The following is a 26,931-nucleotide window of genomic DNA, read 5'->3' as shown; positions in this document are numbered from 1 at the left end:
AGCTCTACCATAACCTACTGTATCCTCATCTATCCCTTGTAGACTGTGAGCCCTCGTGGGCAGGGACCTCTCTCCTCCTGTACCTGTCTGTGTCTTGTACTGTTTATGATTATTGTACTTGTCCCTATTATGTATACCCCTTTCACATGTAAAGTGCCATGGAATTGATAGCGCTATAATAATTATTATTAATAATAATAATAATAATAGTTACATTGATCAGATCATACTTACATTGTATCTGACAGTTAGGAGGTAAAAGTTAATGCAGATATGAGATTATTTTCTGCAAGTTAATAGGGTTCTAAAACTGTCCAGCTGCTACACTGAAAGCCTGGCTATCGGGAGCAATGGAACTCTTGGCAGCCTTAGGCTTTCAATCATAGAAGTGTAGCCGGAGCAATTTGCTTCACCGCTTAGTACATATTGAGCAGTGGCTGTAACAATGTTTCGGCAGCAACTGATCAGCTCTGCATTACATTAGTGCTGATCCTGCTGTCAGTCAGTGACGGGGTGTAGTTACAGCCGCTCGGATCCAGACTCGCCGGGTGATGGCTCGAGCGTCTCCGGATCCGGGGGCCCCATGATCCACTTCGATCTGAAAGGGGGGGCTGGCGCTTTAGGGGGACGTAGGCGTACGGACGGAGCTGTGTTTGAGTTTGTGACGCCACCCACGGGTTGTGGTGAAGGTGGACACCACCGCTGCATTTACTGGGCACCCGGGGGAGATGTTGCGCAGCAAGATGTTAACCCCTCCATGGGCAGGGATGATGGCCCCGGGACCCGTTGGGTATTGTGTGGTTGGGGGGTGCACGGTCGGAGGGCACTGTTGTACTCACGATTAGTAACACACACAAGTCTCTGGTAAACCAAGATGATGGTGGTCGGTGCCCGCAGCCGGCTGCATCGGGTCCACCACCCGGTTGGTGTTCTCTGCCTTTTTCCTGCATCGTGTTTGTGTATCTGTGGACTGCCTGCACTTCAGCGATGGGAGTCCGCTCCCTGGCCTTGTGAATGTCGGGAGAGACTGTTTGCCCGCAGACGCTGGCCCGTGGGATCTCTCTGCCTGTGCGGTGGCTTTCTATCCCCCTCGTTGGGCTGTTGTTGTCAGTCGGGACTTGGGTGGGAAAGGGCCTATAGTCCAGACTGCAATCAGTTAATTAACTCGGTCCAGTGGCTTCTGGACCTCGTTTCAGGGTCTGAGTTACCCCCCTTTGTGCTCCGGTTTCCGAGTCGGTTCCCCGGGTCGGTACCGGCGGGCCACTACCCTGTCCCGGTCCACACGGTTCCATCGAGCCGTCTTCCCGGCTCCTGCAGGCTGAGGCCACCACTTGCCTCCTAGCCAAAGGTGCCCGGGCTCCAACCCTGGCACCTCTCAAACAGCTGCAGACCTGACACACAGGCCTGCCTACACTTCACTTCACCTCCACTAACAGACTGTTTAACTCCAACTCCACTGATTTCCTGCCTCAGGCTCTCTGAACTCCTCGGTGGGCGTGGCCAACCACCTGGCTCCACCCCCTGGTGTGTCCATCAAGCACTGAGAGAGGTGACTAGGGTTTTAATGGTTGGCTGATGACACCTTTTTAGGGGACAGGTGTTGTGCGGGGCTCTAACTGTGACTACCTGGCTAGCCCAGGGCGTCACACTGCTCACTATGTACAAAGCGGTGACGGTGAGCTGCACCTCTATGACCGAAAGCCCGAGGCTCCCGACAGGAATAAAGTTAAATTCCCCCTGGTAGAAAGGCTTCCAGAGCTGCTGGGTTGCAGTAGATTGCTATTGACCCGATGATTAACCCTATGTCTACAGGTTAATAGCCAGTTTTTAACTGACAGGTTCCCTTTAACATCAAGCTGTCAATTTTGTAAATAATCACCTTCATTAGCCATCATTATATTATTATTTCCCATGTTAATCAGCCTTATATTTTCACGGAATATTTCTATATGACCGAAATGTCTTGTAGACCTACTGTTCTAAGCATCTATTTCTGAAGGATACAGTTCCATTCTGAATTATTTAATGCAGGTAATGGTATAATAAACTAAAATATTTATAACGGATTAAAATTAAAGTGTACAGGATCTAAGTGATTCACACATATTGAGCCTATGAAACAATACAGTACACGGAGTAAACCGGAACCACATATTTTCTAGTTAAAGTAGAGCCTCAAATTGAATTTATATCTCATATAACAGATTCCCAAGAATGCTCAATTTGTGACAGATTTCTATGTAACAGACACCTATGCTAAGCAATTTGAAGTGCAAAAGGCATTTTATATGCCATTATTTGATTACTGTCTGATAGCTTTATGCATGCTCTAATGAGATCATTTTGGGAAGGAAGTCGTTATGAGCTGGACTCATGCGAGGTCTCATGTTCTCTGTATTATTTGAAAATATACTGTGCGCCATAAATGAGATGCTGAAAACTTTATGGCTTTTCCCAAATGATTTGACGTTTCTTCATCTTATTTTTTTTCTTCTGTTACTCCAGGGTAATATGCATATATTTCAGAAAGTAGCAAATGGCAAAACAAATCTTTTACATTTTAACACTTTACCATCCTGGGCATGAATATGAAGGCACCAATCGCGTTATTATATTGTCATGTAGTGTAATGTGACTTGTGTTCTGCGTCTTTGTAAACAATGTGGTATGTGAATTGTAATGCAAATTCTGATGTCTTGTTTCATTATGATGGTAATGTTATGTTTTGTAAAACGTTGCTATATAGTGCATCATACATAGCAGTATTATATGTAGTTGCCAGGCTGTAGGGCAAGAAGTAGTTAAGTTTTGGGACTAGCCCACAATGAGAGGGGTAAGGGCGGCGTCACACGCTACGATATATCGGGCGATATGTCGTCGGGGTCACGGACTCCGTGACGCAAATCCGGCATGTGACAGCTACGAACGACTGTGAACGAGCAAAAATACTCACCTTATCGTTGCTCGTTGACACGTCGTTCATTTTCATAAAGTAGTTCCTCCTTCTGTGCGCCGGTAGTTCGTCATTCCCGAGGCAGCACACATCGCTCCATGTGACACCCCGGGAATGACGAACACAACTTATCTGCGTCCCGCCGGCAATGAGGAAGGAAGGAGGTGGGCGGGATGTTACGTCCCGCTAATCTCCGCCCCTCCGCTTCCATTGGGCGGCCGCTGTGTGACGTCGCTGTGACGCCGAATATCCTTCCCCCTTCAGGAAGAGGATGTTCGCCGCCCACAGCGAGGTCGTTCGGGAGGTAAGTATGTGTGACAGGGGGTTACCGACTTTGTGCGCCACGGGCAACAAATTGCCCGTGACGCACAAACGACGGGGGCAGGTGCGATCGCTCATGTGATCGCATGACATATCATCCCGTGTGACGCCGGCCTTAGTTCATAGGCAAAGAGACAGTACATAGTTATATAGGTTGAAAAAAAGACCTAGGTCCATATAGTTCTAGTTCAACCTTTCTCCACCAATGATACATTTTGTCATTAAATCATGTATAACCGACAATGTTGTGTTTACTGTGCAAATCATGCAGCTCTTTTTTCTAGTGTCAGCCATTACCACCTCTTGTAGTAGGACATTCCACAATCTGACTACTCTTACTGTAAAGAACCCTTTCCTATTTAGCTGCTGGAATCACCTTTCTTCCACTCACAGTGATTGCCCTCTGGTCCTCAGTAACTTCTAGAAATTAATGAATACTCAGTGCTTGACAGAAACAGACGCATAGTCTGTAGGTCGTCGAGGCTGCATGCATACAAGTTGAGTGAATTTACATAGTTATTACCATGGATGACAGTACACATACTACTAGACTAATAGAGAGCATCAATGTACTTACCCAGGGGGGCAATGTAGTATGCAAAGGTGAAGCAGTTTGTAGTATCCAGAAGCACACATATCACAGTCCTTGGCTGATCCTCCATGGCATGTAGTGCAGACCTGGTGGCAAGCTGAACAGAAGCCAAGTGTCACTCCATCGGCTTCTTCACTTGTGTTGTATGTCCCAGTTGGACATTGTTTTACACACTTGTTTTCTGCAATGAACACAAAGTTACATTTCGTTGAAGACTGCGTTGTGTGTTACTGTTGAGATCACTTTAGAATTTCTCCTATTTTTACTTTGTATTGAAATCCCCATTAATTAAGATTTCTGCATCATTTCTTCTCACAACTATGTATTGGGCCAGTCTTGTTATTCCTCCTAAAATTGTATAAATACATTGACATCTCAGTGATACCAGTTGTGAGTGGTTACATCAAGAAGAGACACTTTGATTAACTTGTTAAGTTTCCTTTTAACATGTAGGGATGGCCCAATGCTGCTGAGAGCACTTTTCCGGGGTTTTCATGAAATTAGTCCTAATATGTGTGAGGACAGGGACTGATAGATACATAGCAGAGATGAAGCAATTAATTCAATGTTAATTGAATTTGTGTCAGACTTGAGGAAATTCACAGGTAACAGAATATTTGAACCCTTTGCAATCTGATTAGCCTAAATCTCCCAACAATGCCCTCCGTCATCAGTCAGACAAGGCTCACATCATCTTAGATGCAGCCGCATGGGCTTCTCCATAATGCATTGCAGCTATTACATTACATGCTATAGTACAGCTAATCATAAGGAAAATATCCACCAAAGATCAAGTCTTCATAGGTGATATGAATAAAAGAAAAAAATATTTTGAATAAAATTTACAATTAAAAGTTATAAAGATAAGATATAAAAGTGATTTGTATATGGGATCGCTATGAATATAAGGATTTGCTCACATATGCATAAAAAAAATAAAAAATCCCACCAGTTTTTATCCAGAAAAGTGAGGCAAGTGAAATCCATTTGGTATTCTATTTGTTATAGGAGGGCTATGCAAATGTATGATTGTTTTTCTTGCCTAGGATCCGTATTTCATGCATATGACTGTGACGCCCTGGCAAAACTAGGTAGTCACAAATAGGCCCTCGCATAACACCATTCCCTCATGAGGAAACACACAGCCAACCATTAAACCCTAGTCACCCCCTTAGGGACAGATAGACACACCAGTGGGCGTGGCCAGGTGGTTGGTACACGCCCACCCAGGGGTTTAGACAGCCCGGGGCGGGAAAACCAGCAGTAAGGTGTTGAGGTTCAGTTGGAGAGGAGTTTGAGTTGAGGTCAGGCCTGTGTGTCAGGCCTGAAGCAAACTGACAGGTACCAGGGTAGGAGCCCTGGTGCCGCTGGCTAGGAGGCAGACGGTGGTCTCCGTCAGCAGGAGACGGGAAGATGGCTCGGTGGAACCGAGGTGGACCGGAACAGGGTTGTAGCCCGCCGGTACCGACATGGGAAACCGACCCGGAAACCGTAGCACAAAGGGGGATACTCGGACCCTGAAGCCAGAAACCAGAATCGACTGGAGCTGGTTAACTAACCGATTGAGGCAAGGACTAGAGGTTCTGTCCCACCCAAGTCCCTCATAGAAGACAACAGCCCACCGATTAGGAATAAGAGGTCACCGCCAAGGCCCATAGATCCCATGGGTCAACGTCTGCGGGCACAGCTCCTTAGGCCACATCCAGCCGGGAGCGGACTATTACGTTTCATACTAGGAAGTTATTTCTACTTAAAGCAGTGCAGGAAAAGGATAGAGACCACCAGCCGGGTGGGGGACCAGAACGCAACCGGCCGCGGCACCGGCCACCATCACCTTGGTTTACCAGAGACTTGTGTGTGTTTCTAAAAATGAGTACACCAGCACCCCCTGCGGTCGCCATCCCCTGCACGCACCAACCGAGTCCCGGGGCCACCATCCCTGCCCACGGAGGGGTAAACAACTTGCTGCACAACATCTCCCCCGGGTGCCCCGTCACAGCAGTGGTGGTGTCCTACCTCACCACATACAGTGGGTGGCGTCACGAACTTAATACGGCCCAGGCAGTACATATACGTCCCCTTTTTATTCGGCGTGTCCGCGAGACCCCTGGGTCCGGAGACCCTCAAGCCTCCACCCCTGAAGGTCCGGATCCGAGCAGTGTTGGCTGCTGACACGGGGGCGGCACATGACATCTGTATGCAATGCAAAATGGTAATGTAATCATAAAAAACTGACGGCATACAGATGGTTCTTTTTCTCATACCCATAGACTTGCACTGTCGAGTCCTGTCGGAAATACACAACCGTACTAGCATGCTGCAATTTTTTTTCCTCAGTCAGATAAAAGCAGAAGAAAAAATCGCAGATCAAACAGTGCCTCATTGAATAACATTGATGCCAGTGAAATGCGATTTTATATTGCATTGCACTTGGTGTATTTATATGCAGATGTGAGCAAAATTTGAGAGGGATCTGCCCTGTTGCAGAAGGGTGTGGTATTTAAATCAAAATTCTGGATCATAGGCATTGAGTTTCTAAAAATGTCCAGACTAAATAATTAAAGAATTAATACAGCCATGGCTGAAAGTGTTGGCACCCCTGAAATTGTTCCAGAAAATGAAGTATTTCTCCAAGAAAATTACTGTAATTATACATGTTTTGTCATAAACATATATTTACTTTGTGTGTATTGGAACAAGACAAAATACTGAGAAAAGAAGGCATGTTGGACATAATTTCACACAAAACCCCGAAAATTGACCAAAATTGTTGGCACCTTTAAAAAGTTGTGGAAATCACACCTAAACCAGATAAAAAGGAGAGATGTTGACTCAATGTTTGCATTGTGTGATGTACGTGCCACCCTAAGCATGGAGAACAGAAAGAGGAGAAGAAAACTGTCTGAGGACTTGAGAACCAAAATTGTTGAAAAATATCAACAATCTCAAGCTTATAAGTCCATCTCCAAAGATCTTGATGTTCCCTTGTCCATGGTGCACAATAAAATGAATTTTACAACCCATGACCCTGTAACTAATCTCTCTGGACATGGACAACAGAGTAAAATTGATGAAAGATTGAAACACAGGATAGGCCAGGTGGTGGATAAGCAGCCCCAATTGAATTCCAAAGAAATTCAAGCTGTCCTGCAAGCTCAGGGTACATCAGTGTCAGCGAAACTATCTGTCGACATTTGAATTAAATTAAACGCTATGAAGGAGACCCCACTGCAGACAAAGAAATAAAACAGCTAGATTGAAATATGCCAAAATGTACATAAGTAAGCTAAAATCCTTCTGTAAAAACATCTTGTGGAAAGATGAGACCAAGATAGAGCTTTTTGGTAAAGCACATCACTCTACTACTTAAAAAAAATGGAATGAGGCCTACAAAGAAAAGAACACAATACAGTCAAATATGGTAAAAGTTCAAAGATGTTTTGGGGCTGTCTTGCTGTCTCTGACACTGGGTGCCTTGAATGTGTGCAAGGCATCATGACATCTGAAGATTACCAAAGGATTTGGGGTTGTAATGTAGTGCACAGCGTCAGAAAGCTCAGAAAGCTGGCATTGCGTCCTAGGTCATTGGTCTTCCAGCAGGTCAAAGAGCCCAAACATACAAGAAGCTCTCAGAAATGGATTGAAACAAAGCGCTGGAGATTTCGGAAGTGGCAGCAATGAGTTCGGATCCAAATCCCATGGAACACCTATGGAGAGATCTTAAAATTGCTGTTGGGAGAAGGCACCCTTCAAATATGAAAGACCAGTGGACCAGTTTGCAAAAGAAGAGTAGTCCAAAATTCCAGTTGATATGTGTAAGTGAGTCGCCCACCACAGCGCTGCAGCGGGACACTGTGGAGACTTCTCTGTAGGGACCCTTCTGGCAACAGGTATGTCAGGTTCACTTTCATAGGAGTCATGACGCCACTCTCGGTTTTGCGGTCAGGGTGGTAGGGGACCGCCACTGCAGTTTAATGAGCGTCTGGGGCTGATGGTGTCTGCAGTCTGGTGTTATGGCCTCCCGAGAGTGAGGCTGGCCCCAGGGGCAGGGGTATATGTGTGTGGAACCACAGGTCACAGAATGAATCAGTCGCAGTCCAGAAAGTCTTTTAACTTGTTTACTCACTTTTAGTTGGTTGGTGAGATACCCGGGTGATGCTGAGATTATACCAGGTGGAACCAGGAATTCCCGCAGGCCGTTCTGAGGGTAGCTATTAACTCGCCTTTCTTGCACTTCTTTTGTTTCGGATAACCCCTGACTTGTAGTATCGTGGGATTCATCCAGGGAAAGTCGCTACTGCCTCTCCTTCCCTTTCTGGCCCGTTTGCCGGCAGCGTGGACCTCGTGAGATGGCTTCTGGCCCTATCTCCTTATGGGTCCCCTATGGGTCCCCCTGTTGCTGCTGAGGCTCGAGCTCTGTATCTTTGGTGAGGAACCTCTAGTCCCCTCACCGGCAGGTTTAGCAGATCAGAAGATCGATATCTGGCTCTAGGGACCTGTTACCTGTGCATGCGTAGTTACCAGCAATCCCCGTACTCGACTGCCCCTCTGCAGGTGTCTTTCAGGCTGACTTTGTGGTCACTGTACTCCCCCGCTAACAGCTACCACACAAGCAGGGTCTGGCTAGCGTGGCTGTACGTCTGCTTCCTTCAGCAACTTCTGTATACTACTCCAGACTGGCTTGCTCCTCCTCCTTTTCCTACTGCCACTGCATCTTAGCTATCAGCCCCTCCTCTACACCCCTTGCTGAGAATTGAAAATTAACCTCTTCAGAGCTACCCAAGGGTCCCCTCTAAAGATGTGGGAGACCTGGTCACTATGTGTTTGTGTGTACACACCTCATTCTGGCCTTTTGGAATTACCTGGAAGCACTGTCTCAGCATGGGTGCAGTACTCTGTGGTGCCTGACCAGGTCAGGGGCGCCACATAAGGAGCTTTTTGATGGTAATAGGAAGCGATTGATTGCCATTATTTATTGTAAATATTAAGTTGATTGTGCCAACATTGTTGTCCTGCCAAGTTTTGGGATTTTGTGTGCAAATTATGTCCAATTTGACTTTATGTCTCTGCTTTTTTGTGTTGCTCCTATACAGACAAAGGAAATAAACATGTGCATGATAAACATGTGTAATTGCAATATATTTTTTTTTTAGGAGACATACTTCATTCTCTGTTATTGTGCCACCCTGCGGCTTCAGGGGCCACAGGATACTGCACCTCACCTGAGGTGCAGTATTCATCTCGGATACGGAGGAGGTCATTGCCGAAAAACCAACAACAACACACTCAACCATCACATAACATGGGAGCTCTTCCCCTGGGACTGGGTGCTGGGGTGGCCATCATGAGGTATGGGATCTTTTGTCCACTAGTTCAGGAACTCAGGAGGTGGGGCACCAACAGGGGTAGTTAGGAGCCATCACACTCAGTAGTCAGTCTGTTCCGGGCGCAGCAAGGGCCAGATCGCACTCAGGAGGAGATTAGCAGAGACACGGACAGTTTTGGGCCCGTGGTCTAGAGCGGGAATCTCGACCTGGGTTCTTAGAAAAGAAGGGGGATCCCAGGGTTTTCGGGAAGTGCAGAAGGCACCCGTGACCTGTTCCACGACCCAGGAGCTGGAGGTGGAGGGAAACCGTCGAAAGGAGATGCACAAAAGGAAATACTGGCCTCGACTTCCGAAGTAACCGGGATCGGCTGAAGCCCATCACAGTGTAGCTCGGTGCTCCAATGGCAGTGTGCTTCCAGTGAGTAAAGAACTTGAACTGCACCCTCTGTGTCGTCCCGTTACTGCCGGCACATCGCCATAGGCGACTACCACTCCTATCATCCTCCCTGGGGCCAAGCTCTGCCTGTGGAGAGCTGTGACACCCGAGCTATGTTACCATCCGCACCAGCAGAGAGAGGTCCCGCAATGGCGGCTAATAATTGGCCACACTCCACAGGTGGCGTCACGAACAACTACCCCCATCATCGCCATCCCCAGCTTTATTGACACTGCCGGGGTCACGCAATCGGGCAAGGCCACGGCGGTGACCCAGGACCAGCACCGCAGCTTGGTGACAGGTAACCCCAGACCCCGTGGGCACGTCATAACAATCTTAAGGGTGCCAACACTTTCGACCATGTTTTTAAGTAGAACATAATTTTCAAGGATAATTCTGATGCAAAAGACTTCCAGGAATCTTGTTTCTGTGAGAATATCTTATTTATTGAACATGTCTTAGAGAATATTCTAACAAGATCTTCAATCCTAACCTTGGTTTCATTTAACTGAAACAAAACATGTTTTTATAACTGGTTTATAGCTGACATATAACAAGTAATATAACCTATTGGCAAATTATGTATTTTAATAGCTGTATTCATTATTTTTCCTCTTTCTGTTTACACATAAATGCCTTTATCAATTAATTATAAGCAATAGCATCTTTTATGTGCTGGAGGTCTACAGTTTGAAAATTCAAATGAAGATATGAGATACAAATTATAGAAATAAAAATATAGAATTAAGATAAAAAGAATTTAAACAACTGTTTTGAGTAATACACCAAAGAACTCACTCAGCCATTAACCTATGGAGCCCATTCTTGAGAACGGGTCCATCCAACTATCTTAAATGTTAACGATTTGAGCTCTTTCTCTTTTTTGAGATGCCCAAACACTAGTTCAGAGTTATTAATCATAGAATAGATTCATAGAATCATAAAATGGTAGAATTGGAAGGGACCTCAGGGGGCATCGGGTACAACCCCCTGCGAGTGCAGGTTTTACTAAATCATTCCAGCTATATGGTTATCAAGCTTCTGATTGAAGTGTTCCATTTATGGAGAGCTCACCACCTCCCGTGGTAGCCTGTTCTACTCTCTGACTGCCCTCACTGTCACAAAGTATTTCCTAATGTCTAATCTGAATCTCCTTCCTTTTAGTTTCATCCCATTGCTTCTTGTACTTCCTTGTGCTAATGCAAATAGGGTAATTCCCTCTGCAGTGTGACTGCCTTTCAGATATTTGTTGACCGCTATTAAGTCTCAGCCTTCTCTTTTGTAAACTAAACATTCCTAGTTCTTTTAGCGGTTCTTCATATAACATGGTTTGATGACATTCTACCATCTTGGTTGCTCTTCTCTGGACTTGCTCCAGTATATCAATGTATTTCTTGAATTGGGGCTCCCAGAACTGAACACTGTATTTCAGGTGGGGTCTCACCAGGGCAGAGTATAGGGGAATAATGACCTCTTTTGATTTAGATTTAATGCTTGTCTTGATACATCCCAGAATTGTATTGGCCTTTTTAGCTGCAGCACCACACTGTTGGCTCAGGTTGAATCTGGGATCTACTTTTATGCCCAAATCCTTTTACCCTGTGCTATTACCTAGTTCCAGGGCCAGATTAAGGTTGGTGGGGGCCCCTGGGCAGAAAATCTGGTGGGGGCCCCATAACGTTAGCATTTTAAGCCATAACAGTAGAGCACGAACTGTAGCATTTAGATATAAATCCACTGAGCATGGATCTTATCCTGTTCTGCCACATTCAGATTTACACTTATACACAGAAAATAAAGTTACTCACATTTTTTTATTGATCCCAATGTTAAGACAGCCAAGTAATAGTAAAAATACAGAAAGGGAAAGTTCTCACTGGCAGCAATGGTTGCTGAAAATCACAATGTGCTCTCTATTGTATTGTCTCCGGAGTAGTACATAGCAGCTGATGTCTGTACACGGTATGCCATACACTGTATCAGAGGTGGATCTAGGTTTTCCTGTCCATGGAGTAGGAGGTCAGTTTGGCGCCCCCTTCTATACACGGCTTATGCGGTTTGAGTAGTTGTCATGTGACCGCTCATACGCCATTTTCACACGTGCCGATGAGCTGCTCTTCCTAATTCTCTCAATGTTCAGTGAAATACTACAGCCCATAAAGAGAAGCAGGAAGAGAAGCTAATTGTGACTCAAAGTATTAAAATGACCTGCAAGTGGTCATGTGACCACTTCTAAAATTAGCAAGCAGAGCCGAATCCTTACATTGAGTATATTACAGGTTGTTGGATTGGGCATGCTACGGGGCTTACTTTTATTATTAAAGGGGTTGTCCAGCTCGACAAGGAAAATTTGTAGTTATATGACTGCAGACTTCTGAATTCTCACAGCTTGCGGACTGCACACTGTCATGATTTTCCCGTGCCATGAGCAAGTAGTCATGGGACTGCAAGTATGCGATTTGTTTACTTCCGGCCACATTCAAATTAGACGTCTGCAGCCTCACTCAATAGTTACATGCCCTCAAGCTCTCACTGCTGGCATCGGAGAGTCCTGACAGTGTGCAGTGTGCACACTGAGGATTCAGAAGTCTGCCGTCACATAGAAACTTTCATCACAAACCTGGACAACCCCTTTAATGCTACTAACATAATGTAGAAACCCTTGCGGTCATGTAATTTTACAAATCATGGCTTGCTACATGTGTACAGGATCAGAATCAGTAAAATGTACATAAATACACTGTGTGCAGAATTATTAGACAAATGAGTATTTTGCTCACATGATACTTTTATACATGTTGTCCTACTCCAAGCTGTATAGGCTGAGAGCCAACTACCAATTAAGTAAATCAGGTGATGTGCATCTCTGTAATGAGGAGGGGTGCGGTGTAATGACATCAACACCCTATATAAGGTGTGCTTAATTATTAGGCAACTTCTTTTTCCTTTGGCAGAATGGGTCAAAAGAGAGATGTGACGGGCTCTGAAAAGTCCAAAACTGTGCGATGTCTTGCAGAGGGACGCAGCAGTCTTGAAATTGCCAAACTTTTGAAGCGTGATCACCGAACAATCAAGCGTTGCATGGCAAATAGCCAACAGGGTCGCAAGAAGTGTGTTGGGCAAAAAAGGCGCAAAATAACTGCCCATAAACTGAGAAAAATCAAGCATGAAGCTGCCAAGATGCCATTTGCCACCAGTTTGGCCATATTTCAGAGCTGCAACATTACTAGAGTATCAAAAAGCACAAGGTGTGCCATACTCAGGGACATGGCCAAGGTAAGGAAGGCGGAAAACCACCACCTCTGACCAAGAAACATAAGATAAAACCTCAAGACTGGGCCAAGAAATATCTGAAGACTGATGTTTCAAAGGTTTTATGGACTGATGAAATGAGAGTGACTCTTGATAGACCAGATGGATGGGCCGAGGCTGGATCAGTAAAGGGCAGAGAGCTCCACTCCGACTCAGACGCCAGCAAGGTGGAGGTGGGCACTGGTATGGGCTGGGATCAGCAAAGATCAACTTGTGGGACCTTTTTTGGTTGAGGATGGAGTGAAGCTCAACTCCCAGACCTACTGCCAGTTTCTGGAAGACAACTTCTTCAAGCAGTGGTACAGGAAGAAGTCGGTATCGTTCAAGAAAAACATGATTTTCATGCAGGACAATGCTCCATCACATTAATCCAACTACTCCACAGCGTGGCTGGCCAGTAAAGGTCTAAAAGATGAAAAAATAATGACATGGCCCCCTTGTTCACCTGATCTGAACCCCATAGAGAACCTGTGGTCCCTCATAAAATGTGAGATCTACAGGGAGGGAAAACAGTCCACCTCTGGGAGCAGTGTCTGGAGGCTGTGGTGGCTGCTGCACGCAATGTTGATCGTAAACAGATCAAGCACTGACAGAATCTATGGATGGTCGGCTGCTGAGTGTCATCAGAAAGAAAGGGGGCGATATTGGGCACTCATTTTTTGGGGTTTTGTTTTTGCATGTCAGAAATGTTTATTTCTAAATTTTGTGCAGTTATATTGGTTTACCTGGTGAAAATAAACAAGTGAGATGGGAATATATTTGCTTTTTATTAAGTTGCCTAATAATTCTGCACAGTAATAGTTACCTGCACAGACAGATATCCTCCTAAGATAGCCACATCTAAAAAACCCCACTCCAACTTCCAAAAATATTAAGATTTGATATTTATGAGTCTTTTGGGCTAATGGAGAACAGTTGTTGATCAATAATAAAAAAAATCCTCTAAAATATAAAATGCCTAATAATTCTGCACACGGTGTACAGCACCAGAACCAAAAGCAATACCAAAATACATCACTAGCACCCTCATCAGTAAACGAATATATCACCAGAACCACCAATACATGACTACAGTACCAAATTTACTACAACAATATATTGTAATGTCACATCCCCATATACATTTGTATCACATGAATTAACAACTCCCAGTATGTCCTTAACAATTGTAAGAAAATGCTGGGAATTGTTATCAGTATTCATCAGACTTTGAACCATACAGGAACCACGGTTCTGATGAGGAGAAGCATTGAGTGTCACACACATACAGTCACATCCAGGTACCTTGTAGGTGACATCTTCCCTGATCGGAGTCATCCTATTCTTTCTTCTCCATCTTGTCCAGACGTCATGATGACTTTTCACTTCCACAGCTCCTCTCTGCAGACCTCCCGGGCCTTCTGCAGCACATCTCGACATTATGCCCTTAAAATAAATAGCAGAATGATTATAATGCTCCTAAATATAAATATATGACCTACGCTGTGCGCCTGAATAAATAATTGCCCCTCACTGTGCTCCCTGCACAAAATGACCCACACAATGTCATTCTTATGGTACATGGCCTCTTCTTTCAGTACTGGGCCCCCTCTTCACACCGTCCTCTACATTGTGTACCCACTATACTTCCAAATGTCTATACTGTGCCCCCTCCTCACACTCCCCCTCCTGAGCTGTGCCCTCACAATGTCCCCCATGCAATCCCCTCTCTATACTGCCCTCACCCTCAGTACCAAAATCACTGAAAGTGCAACTCAATCTCACATTCCCCCTCTTCAGCATACTGTGCCCTCCATACTGTGCCCTCACACTGGCCACCATGCTGCCCCTTCTCTATACTGCCTACCTCCTTCACTATACAGTCACTATACCGCACCTCAGTCTCACATTCCCCCTCCTCAGCATACTGTGCCTCCATACTGTGCCCTCACACTGGCCACCATGCCGCCCCTTCTCTATACTGTCTACCTCCTTCACTATACAGTCACTGTACCGCACCTCAGTCTCACATTCCCCCTCCTCAGCATACTGTGCCTCCATACTGTGCCCTCACACTGGCCACCATGCCGCCCCTTCTCTATACTGCCTACCTCCTTCACTATACAGTCACTATACCGCACCTCAGTCTCACATTCCCCCTCCTCAGCATACTGTGCCTCCATACTGTGCCCTCACACTGGCCACCATGCCGCCCCTTCTCTATACTGCCTACCTCCTTCACTATACAGTCACTATACCGCACCTCGGTCTCACATTCCCCCTCCTCAGCATACTGTGCCTCCATACTGTGCCCTCACACTGGCCACCATGCTGACCCTTCTCTATACTGCCTACCTCCTTCACTATACAGTCACTATACCGCACGTCAGTCTCACATTCCCCCTCCTCAGCATACTGTGCCCTCCATACTGTGCCCTCACACTGGCCCCCATGCTGACCCTTCTCTATACTGTCTACCTCCTTCACTATACAGTCACTATACCGCACCTCAGTCTCACATTCCCCCTCCTCAGCATACTGTGCCCTCCATACTGTGCCCTCACACTGGCCACCATGCTGACCCTTCTCTATACTGCCTACCTCCTTCACTATACAGTCACTGTACCGCACCTCAGTCTCACATTCCCCCTCCTCAGCATACTGTGCCTCCATACTGTGCCCTCACACTGGCCACCATGCCGCCCCTTCTCTATACTGCCTACCTCCTTCACTATACAGTCACTATACTGTACCTCCGTCTCACATTCCCCCTCCTCAGCATACTGTGCCCTCCATACTGTGCCCTCACACTGGCCACCATGCCGCCCCTTCTCTATACTGCCTACCTCCTTCACTATACAGTCACTATACCGCACCTCAGTCTCACATTCCCCCTCCTCAGCATACTGTGCCCTCCATACTGTGCCCTCACACTGGCCACCATGCTGACCCTTCTCTATACTGTCTACCTCCTTCACTATACAGTCACTATACTGCACCTCAGTCTCACATTCCCCCTCCTCAGCATACTGTGCCTCCATACTGTGCCCTCACACTGGCCACCATGCTGACCCTTCTCTATACTGCCTACCTCCTTCACTATACAGTCACTGTACCGCACCTCAGTCTCACATTCCCCCTCCTCAGCATACTGTGCCTCCATACTGTGCCCTCACACTGGCCACCATGCCGCCCCTTCTCTATACTGCCTACCTCCTTCACTATACAGTCACTATACTGTACCTCCGTCTCACATTCCCCCTCCTCAGCATACTGTGTCCTCCATACTGTGCCCTCACACTGGCCACCATGCTGACCCTTCTCTATACTGCCTACCTCCTTCACTATACAGTCACTATACCGCACCTCAGTCTCACATTCCCCCTCCTCAGCATACTGTGTCCTCACACTGGCCACCATGCTGCCCCTTCTCTATACTGCCTACCTCCTTCACTATACAGTCACTATACTGTACCTCCGTCTCACATTCCCCCTCCTCAGCATACTGTGTCCTCCATACTGTGCCCTCACACTGGCCACCATGCTGACCCTTCTCTATACTGCCTACCTCCTTCACTATACAGTCACTATACCGCACCTCAGTCTCACATTCCCCCTCCTCAGCATACTGTGTCCTCACACTGGCCACCATGCCGCCCCTTCTCTATACTGCCTACCTCCTTCACTATACAGTCACTATACCGCACCTCAGTCTCACATTCCCCCTCCTCAGCATACTGTGTCCTCACACTGGCCACCATGCTGCCCCTTCTCTATACTGCCTACCTCCTTCACTATACAGTCACTATACCGCACCTCAGTCTCACATTCCCCCTCCTCAGCATACTGTGCCCTCACACTGGCCACCATGCCGCCCCTTCTCTATACTGCTTATGTTCCCCACTACCCAGGCTCTATACTATGCCCCTCACACTTTTCTCCACCAATACTCTCCACTTACAATTTTCTCCCACCATACTGCTGCCTCACACTTTTTAATGGTGCCCCCCTGATTGCCGTGCAGGGGAACATATGCCGCATGCCCCCCAAAGGTACGCCCCTGTACAGTGTACAGGAGAATACATGACTGGTACACAATATACTGTGATACAGACATCAGAGGTTATACAATATACACATTATTATATACCATCTGATGTGTGTACACAGTGTATCACACTACTCTCTCTGTACGCTGGATGTGGTATACCATGTGCACAGATATACAATCCCCTGCACTGATCACACATGGGCCTACAGGACAGGATGTAACATATTCTATATGTAATATGGGCCATATAGTGTAATGTGTGCTGCAGGCTCAGATGTGATCAGTGCAGGATCTGGGTAGTGATGTCTCTGCTGGAGCTCAGTGTGAGTTATTGCAGGGGAGGGATGAGGCTGCAGCCGATGACCCGGCACTGACAGCCCGACCTGATCTGCAGCAGCTCACACTCCTGCAATATCTCACACTGATCCCGAGCAGAGTGGCCGCTGACACTATGGAATCCCGTCTGGAGTTATCAGCGGCGTCCTGCTCCCTCCTCACTGCAGTCTCCTGCCCGGCCGGCACCATGATTAATGACCTCATACTTACCGGGATAAACTGAGACCTCCGGTCCTCCCACAAGCTCCTCTACGGCAGGAAGAAACAGCAGCGCGGTGACGTCATCCTGGCAGACGCAGCCCACACAGCGTGCAGTGGGCGTGTCTGCAGTAGTGATGGCCGGGATTGAAATACCTTAAAGGTACAGTGCGGTCTTGAACCACTGCGACATTAATAAAATGGCGGACACACAGATGGTGGTGGGGGCCCCCTCAGAGGCTCTTGTGGTGGGGGCCCCTGGGCTGAAGCCCCGTCTGCCCCGCCTATAATCCGGCCCTGCCTAGTTCTATTCCTCCCATACTATATATGATTAATTATTTTGAGTTCCCCAATAATTCAGTTGTCCAGATCATTTATAAAGATATTAAACAGCACTGGGCCCAGGACAGAGCCTTGTGGCCCCCACTTTTGACTTTCCTCCAGTTTGATGTGTAGCCATTTAATATTACTCATTGTGCACGATCATTAAGCCAGTTGTTAATACATTTAGCTGATTTTCTGTTGATTCCGTACTAGATCATTTTTTCAATGAGGATGTTATGTGAAGTCAAGGTATACTATATGCATGGCATTCCCCTGGTCCAATCATTCACTGTCTTTATTATAGAAGGAAATCAGTTTGGTCTGAGAAGATTTATTGATTATAGAGCCGTGCTGGCTTTGGCTTATTAACCTCATCACGACCGAGGACATCCTAAGTCATAAAGGGGTAATCACCGCTGGCTACAGCGGTGAGCCAGATGTGATCCCTGCACATGTCTGCTGATTTGAACAGAAGACATGTGCAGCTAAAAGGTGCAGGTGGCTGCGCGATCACCCACGCCTGTTAACCCCTTTGATCGCGCTGTCAAAATGTGACAGTGCAAATTAAATGGCCACAGCGGGGAAACGCCTTTCCCTGTCACCATCCCATCGGAAGCCCCGTGACGTGATCATGGGGAACCAATGGTTGCCAAGGTAGCGATGGATCATGTGATGACTTCTGTCACTATCATAATGCAGTTCCTGTTACAGCCAACAGAGCAGTGGCTCTAACAGGAACGCTGCATTTCTGCTGATCAGAGCTGTGCAGCTCTGATCAACAGAAAATAATCAGTGATCAGACTGCTGATCCTTATAGTCCCCTAGGGGGACTACTAAAATTAAAAAAAGTAAAAGTTTTAAAAAAAATAAAATTTCAAATCACCCCCCCATTTGCTGCATTGAAAATTAAATGGTTAAAAAAATAAAAATATATACACACATTTGGTATTGCCGCGTTGAGAAATGTCTGATCTATCAAAATATAAAAACAATTAATCTAATCAGTAAACGGTGTAGCAAAAAAATTCCAAACGCCAAAATTACGTTTTTTGGTTGTTGTAAATTTTGCACAAAATAAAATAACAGGCTATCAAAATTGAAGATATGTGCAAAAATGATACCATAAAACATGTAAGCTCAAGACGCAAAAACTAAGCCTTCACTGGGCTCCATATCCTGAAAAATGAGAACGCTACAGGTCGCGGAAAATGGCGCACATAGTGCGCCACTTTTTTTGGACAAACTTCTGATTTTTTTTAACCCCTTAGGTATAACTAGGGTCTCCATTCCTGTATGGTGCTGAGTAGCCCACCTAATCTAATAGTATGGGCGTCATCAATAGGCTGTAAGCCAGGCACACACTTTGCATCTACATGTGTGAGCGGCGACCTATACATGCCATTTGTGTGCAATTTTAATACTAAACGATCACCCCCCTCTATGGATTGGCAGTGTGTGAGTGGTTTACCCCCGTATCAGTGTTTTACCCCCATTGCCTCCATCTTTATTAAGGGGTTTTGGTGCATCCTGTGAGTGCATTTGGTTCTGTGGCCTGGGCAGTTAAACACTGTTGCCTTTTCTTGCTATGAATTTTTCTGAAATTTTGGGGGGTGTGGTACAATTATATAGTGCCGGGCAGCCTGCCTAGTCTACTAGTATGGGCGTCATCAATAGGCTGTAAGCCAAACACTGTGCGCCTATATGTGTGAACGGTGCCCTATACAAGCCATTTGTGTGCAATTTTAATACTAAGCAATTACCTCCCCCCCATGGGGTGGCAGCGTGTGAGTGGTTGCTCCATTAGTGTTTTGCACCTGTTACCTCCATCAAGACATTAAGGGGTTTTGCGGCATTTTGTGAGTGCATTTATTTTTGTGGCCTGGGCAGGTAAGCATTGTTGCCATTTCTTGCTGTAAAAGTAAACCTATACAGTACATGTTTGGTATCGACGAACTTGTACCATCCTGAGGCATCACACCGACACATCAGTTTTACTATATAGTGAACACAGTGAATAAATACGCCCAAAACAATCATGTAATTGCACTTTTTTTTGCAATTTTTCCACACTTGGGAATTTTTTTGCCGTTTTTCAGTACACTATATGGTAAAATCATGGTTTCATTTAAAATTACAACTCGTCTTCCAAAAAACAAGCCCTCATATGCAAGATTGATGGAAAAATGAAAAAGTTACTGGAAAGGGAGCAAAAAACAAAAATGAAAAATGGAAAATCGCTCGGAGTGAAGGGGTTAATGCCTTCTCATCCAGGTATGTAAGTAAATGTTCTTTGACTATTTACTTGAAGATTTTTCTATGGAGGTTAGTAGAATCTTCCACTTGTTTTATGGTTTCCATTTTCTGGTGATGTCATTTTTTGGTCATCCAACCTGGTTTCTTTATGTCTTTCCCATTTATCTTCCTGTTAGGTATTGTTAGTTCTTGTGCATTAAGGATTTCCTTATGGAAGATTCCCATCCTTCGTATGCAGTTTTGTGCTTAAGAATTATGTGCCATGGAATTCTACCAACCATTACATTTAGGCCCCTGAAATCTGCTCTGCTAATGTCAAGCCTTGATGTTTATGTCTTCCCCCTGTTGCAACCCCAAGTTCAAGGAAAGCGTGATCGCTGAGTCCCAGTGTCACTGCTACCCTTATTCCCTTAACCATACCATCGTTGGTTGTTAGGATTAGGTCTAAGATGGCTGTTCACCTCATACTTTCTTCTACCAGCTGGGACATAAACTTGTTTGCAAGGCAGGATAAAAATTGGAGAGCCTGTACTCTTACCTGTGAGGGTTTCCCAATGAATGTCTGGGTAGTTGAAATCTGCCATGATCACTATTTCATTTATTTTTTTTGAGAATGTGGCCATTTGATGTGGAAAAATCTCATCCCTACCCTTTGTTTGACCCGGTGGTCTATAATAAATGCCTGTATGATGTCCTTCCCGTTGTTTACTCCATTCATTCTTAACAAAATATTTTCTAATATATTCTCATTCTCTGAAACTTGAGGTGACATACAATGCAACTCCGCTTTGTTAGTTCTAGTCTTTTTGAGTAAGTTGTATCCTTACATCTGTGTCACTCCACCAGGTTTCTGTGATTCCAGTGACATAATAATTTTTATTTTTTTATGTCAATGACATCATAATAGAAATGTGAAGACCGCATTCATCTCCCGCCAACACAACCACCTTGTGCTCTGCTGTTGGTAAAAAAACTAATTTGCTGACCTATTATATTAAACTACTCTATATATCTGTATTAATCATCCCTACACAGCACCAATTAACAGTCTCAATTGCAAGTACACCACTCCAGTGTAACGAGGCGAGCAGCTCTGACTGTTTTGTGATTAAAATGGACATGGAGACTGACATTACACAGGATGGTGCTGCCACCTTGTGGACAAGTGCTAAAACTGCTCGAGAGGTGGACGCTGTAAAATCTGATCCCCTCCCTCAGGCACTTGTTGTACAGGAAGTAAAAGTGCGGGAAAAGGACACTGAGCTACTGGAGGTGGACCTGAGCAGACCTGCCTCGGACTGCCCTCATCGCTGAAGTGTGAGGGATTGCCAGAACTGCTGCAGACGGGATACTGGACTCAAGGGACCTCCGGACCGTCTCCTTCCTCCGTACCAAGAGACTGTAAGCTAGTCCTCTGTTGAGAGGGCTGAAGATCTTCCCACTTCTCTCCTTTGGAGTCGCCGCCGTTTACCCGGAGTCCAGGCCTGCTACATGGGAGCCCTCCCTCCTTGTGTTTTGGACTGGTAATATAACCTATAGGGCAAGTCAGGGACAGAATTCTTGTTTATCATTGCTGTTTTTTTTGTGTTCTGCGCCGCGTGTCTGAAGTTAAAGACCCGGATAGCAAACCCTGGTTATGTATGCTGCTAAGGCAGCGGCGTGTGTCATTGAGATGTTTACCAGTAAAGAAATGTACCCTTACATAAAATCCGAGCGTGGGGATTTTGTTGGCGCAGATTATGGGAACTCAGCCGCGGCCTTACCCGAGGTCACTTCATCAGTATCATGGGATAAGGTCATCTCCTCACCCACTTCTGAACCGGCAATACAAGGTTTCCCATCTATACACTATGGGTAAGTTTACAATGTTATTTACTATGTAATTGAATCTCACATACATGACCCTGTAGTGCCCCTCCATAAATATAACATTGTTATTTAATTTATGATAATACTGAGCTATATGGAGGGGAGATGGGATAACATGTGCCAGTTGTTTGGTGGGTGGGTGTGATAGAATCCACCTGCTACCTCATGCATTTCATTATATGGAAAGGGAATTTTTAATCATTGTATGTTTGTTAAAAATAAAAAATAGTTTTCTACATTTGAATAAGTCTCCTGCATGTGTTTTCTTAGCACGATGTATTTAGCTGAATTTTGGGAGTAAATTCCATATTACATTGTCCATACAAGGATTTTGATATAACTCACTAAGATGAATTTGAAAAATTATGTATATCCCTTTTTGTCTATGACCTATTTGATAAACAGTAATCATGTTGTTGCTTGCAAAAAACAACACTTTTGGAAGGCTTCTTAAAAAAATATAGCTTTAGCAAACAGCATAACTGTTTCTACTCCCCAAAGGTTTTTCAGCCGTGGCTTCTTCTATCTAAATTGCCTATGCACAAACATTAGCAAGCCAGGCTTTTGCCTGGCAAAAAGAGTAATTTTTAAGCTCTTCTTACATTTTAAAATTAGGGGTGATCGAATACCTCAAATATTCGGCTTTGCGAATATTTTCTGAATAGGTTCCCGCTATTCAACTATTCGCAAATATTTGATGCACAATGTAAGTCTATGGGAAACCCGAATAACAACTATTCGGAACTATTCGGGCTTCCCATAGACTTACATTGCGCATCGAATATTCGCATAGCGGCGAGTTATTCATCGAATATTTGTGAAGCCGAATATTTGAGGTATTCGATCATCCCTATTTAAAATCATAAAAAGTTTTAAAAGCATGTTATTAAACAGAATGTTGGCTACCACTGGTTACCACCCATGTACCCATAGACACTCCTCAAAATTGGAGAAGGAAAATTCATGGAATTGTGGAAATTATAGGATTAATAGACATGTTAATCATATGCAAATGATGAAAATATGGAAACAACATTTGCAAACCATCTTGATGTTTTCAGTATCGAGTATGAGCTCACCATGCAGAAATACATGCACTTATATACCTTGGCATGCTATCAGTCAGGTTATTAATAGTTATCTGAAGAATATTCTTCCATTTGTAATGCATTTGGGCATGCAATGTCTCAAGATCTGCTACAGGCAAATCCATTTTGCAATTACTGAAAAATGATGTCTCAGAGGTTTTCGATGGGAGGAACAAATATTTGAAAAATCAGCCAGATTTTTGTTTTAGCTGCATTTGCCATCTATACTCCCACTTGTTTAGGGTCCATTACTTTTTTTTTATTTAACAACAGACCTACAGTAGTCTGAAAAAAAAGAATACACTCATTTACCCATCCCCTGCCTTCTCTACATATTGATAGTAACTGCTCCAGCCAAACAATGGCCACAGGTCTAACCAATGTGCCATTGCTGTCGCCTATGATTGGCTAACAAAAAAAGTAATTGTAAGCAATTGTGAGTACACAGTACCAAATAATATGATGATTGCAATACATTAAGAATATAAAAACGTTGATGGGAGGACTTCTTTAAAATGAAAAAATGTGATCAAACATTTATATGACTGGGGCTGCACAACTTTGAGCATTCAACTTTTATTTTCTGAATCTCAGGATGGCGATGCTAGATTATAACATAACAAAAGAGAATGTGGTTTAATTGCAACTCTATTATTCCTGATGCCATGATACACAGGTTTGGATCTCTTGCAAAACTTTCATTCAACATAAAAGTTACAGTAGCACAAATTTTTGAGTTGGAAAGTAGCCACATACTCTCTTCATTATATTGTAACATAGCATTGCTAAATGACAATCTTCAGCTGTTCAATGATTATCCTAGCCATAACCGCCATGTAACTCTAGCCTAAATGTGAATACTTGGTTTATTAGCATCTGCAGTTTTTATTTTTTTTTAATTAGTAAAACATTTAAAAAATACATAATTTGTAAACCACAATAATTGTGCTGACCCAAAGAATAAGCCTGAGATGACATGGTGGTGGTAAACGTGTTGCCCAGGTTGGTGGACCACTCAGTGGGCTTCCACACCCCACCCACAAAGTCACAAAGCTGGAAAGAAGCAAGCTAATTATATACAAAATTGGATCATGCAGATGTCCCACCAGTTCACAAATCATATGACAAATGGATGTAAATTTTTACATAATTTTTACAGAATGTAAATAAATAAGTTATTACAACTCCATTTGTATTGTTTCTGAGTTACAGTCTGAGCTGCATTCACAATTGGTCGTTATTGGAAAGTTGGCAGCCTTGATGACATATCACAAGAGGCTTAACTGAAAGTAGTAGTTGTTCCTGTGTAGGAGGTGATCGAGTCCCCATACTGTTTATGCTATTTTCCTTACAGTAAGCATATTGTAGGTGTTAAGTATTAAAATGTATGTGATAACATGTACTGCTGTTAGCGAACTGTAGATCCCGATGTAACATAACGGGACTGTGTAGCAGCCGGCGCCATATTGCAATCAAGCAGGACGAGTGGTAGATTACATATTAGATAACATAGGGTTGAGCCAAATGGGGAGGAGTGACAGGTGGCAAGTGGGTTGGCTAGTGGTGCGTCCTTTTTGGGGTGCAGCTTCAGACAGGGTTCGAGTCAGAAAAGATGTGGCTATGGTGTCAGGGCCAGTGAAGGAACCTGGAGATAACCTTGAGAAGTCCGGAGCCTACGGCTCACCCCGGCAGGCTCATGGAAGTTGTAAGAGTATACAGCCGTCGGGGCCCAGAAGCAGACAGCGGTGTAATGAAGAGGAGGAATAAAGATGCAGGTGCGGCAGCTTGAGGATGGGAGTCCAGATAGGGCATATAGGTCAAGAGAGAGTACCCCACAATAGCAGAAACAGCAGAACTGTGAGAAGTGAGGCCATGTCTCTCATAGCAGTGTTATGAATAAACTGTACAATTTTGGTTTGCCTAGAGAACTCTGGTGTTGCATGTTCTACTACTTCGTCTACAACGGGGACCAGTAGCGAGATGATGGCCACTGGCCTGAAGAAACCAGTAAGTGTTGCACCTCCCACCCAAAAGTCATACATACACATGGGGGCTCCTTGGCGAAAGAGCGCAGAGCCTGTACGGCCCCACATCCATGCCTTCCTTCATCTGTGCAATGCCTGATGTAGAAAATAAATTTCCTAGAATTAAAATGCAATTGCAAGCTGGCTCTGTGCCTAGTTGCATAAATGTAGAACTATATGATAGTCAAATCAGTAGCTGTGCATGTAATGCATAGGCCCACTGGCTCCAACACAGTGTTCTGTTTTCTGAATTATTAAAATGGTTCCAAAGCAGTGGCCCCCCTCTAGGACCACCAGCTGGCGAAATAAGGTATATATTATTATGATTATCAGACTCTGCCCTACCGTGGAAAGCTTCAAGAGGAACCTCAAGACCCACCTCTTCCAACAAGCCTACAACCTACAATAGCCCTCAGTCCAGCACACCGCTGCGCAACCAGCTCTGTCCTCACCTATTGTACCATCACCCATTCCTTGTAGACGTGAGCCCTCGCGGGCAGGGTCCTCTCTCCTCCTATACCAGTCTGTTTTGTACTGTTAATGATTGTTGTACATATACCCTCTTTTACTTGTAAAGCGCCATGGAATAAATGGCGCTATAATAATAAATAATAATAATAAGAAGAATTATGAAGACTGTTGGGCCATTATATTTCAGAACATTTTAGAACTGTGGAAGAAAACTGGCTATAAACGGATTTTCACATCTCAAAGTAGTAACATGTCTCTAGTATAAATCACTTAAAGATTTTAGGGGGTTTGGGATCCCCATAGTTTCTCAGAATGAAGGGGATGCCATTCTGGTTTTTGCACTTGACCCCTTTATAATTTATCCCTACACAGCGGTGTCCCATGCTCCCAGGAAATAAAAGAATTGCACAAGCCACAGTCACTTGAATGCATTTGAGTAGGGCCATGCTGTAGTTCCTCGCACAACTGGTGCCAAGTTCCACTATGCAAGAGAGAAACAGTAAAAGGAACACAGTGCTGCTCCAGTGCTGTGCCCCCTACATTCTCAGGATCTAAGGGGTTCCAGAGGTCCCCCCCCCCAGATTATAAAATGATGGCATATTCTAGCCACCACTTTATCAGCTAGAAAACCATTGTTGTTTGATAGTATCAAAATATTTAGGGAAACTTCTTCGTCATAGCCATACATTTTGAATGTTTGCTGTCGTAGAAATCTAACAATCCATTATTATATTTAGTACTTACTATATAGGAAGAACGGTACCAAGCAGGTTACACAGTTTTCCGCTGAGGGACCATCACATGATTCACACGTCTGATCACAAGAACTACATGTGAATAAATCATCTTCTAAGAATGTTTTTGGGGGACATTTTGCATCTCCTTGAACACCACACATTTCACTTTCCTGGTCCAGAGTTAGTTGGCTTTGGCACTGTGTGCAGTCTGTTGGCTGTGGGCCAGAACATTTGGCACATGTTTTGTGGCACTCTATAAAATAAGCATATCATAATATACATTATTATATATGTTATGGTAAAATGGAAAATAATTCACTATTTATTACCGTATTTTTCGGACCATAAGACGCACTTTTTTCCCCCCAAATGTTGGGGGAAAGTGGGGGGTGCGTCTTATGGTCTGACTATAAGGCTGCGGGGAATGAGGGTGCCGCGGTGCAGCGGGTCATCGGCGGCACGAGCAGGCTGTAACAGCCTGCCGTGACCACGTGGGCCCGCTCATTACATATGCACACCCATGCTCCCGCCCATCATCTCTCAGCGAAACCGGCGCTGACAGGTGGGCGGGGTGATGGGCGGGGGGGTGCGTGCATAATTAGCAGCCGGCCGTGATCACCCCTGGCAACTACAGCCTGGAGTGATTATGTGCGGCTGTCTT

General features: G+C 44.8%; 1 long non-coding RNA gene across 1 annotated transcript in view; it reads right to left on the bottom strand.

Annotated features, from left to right (window-relative positions):
* LOC142301696 (uncharacterized) overlaps positions 1-26,317 on the bottom strand; it is a 54,379-nt gene extending 28,062 nt beyond the window's left edge. Inside the window, exons 1-2 of the long non-coding RNA XR_012752868.1 lie at positions 26,278-26,317; positions 3,852-4,047 (exon numbers count right to left, since the gene is read on the bottom strand). This is a non-coding gene — a long non-coding RNA (uncharacterized LOC142301696). The remainder of the gene's footprint in view (positions 1-3,851; positions 4,048-26,277) is intronic.
* Positions 26,318-26,931: the final 614 nt, after the last annotated feature.

Source organism: Anomaloglossus baeobatrachus, chromosome 4, assembly GCF_048569485.1.
Source record: "Anomaloglossus baeobatrachus isolate aAnoBae1 chromosome 4, aAnoBae1.hap1, whole genome shotgun sequence".
In the NCBI taxonomy this organism is placed as follows: domain Eukaryota; kingdom Metazoa; phylum Chordata; class Amphibia; order Anura; family Aromobatidae; genus Anomaloglossus; species Anomaloglossus baeobatrachus.
This window is presented reverse-complemented; position numbering and strand designations above follow the sequence as displayed.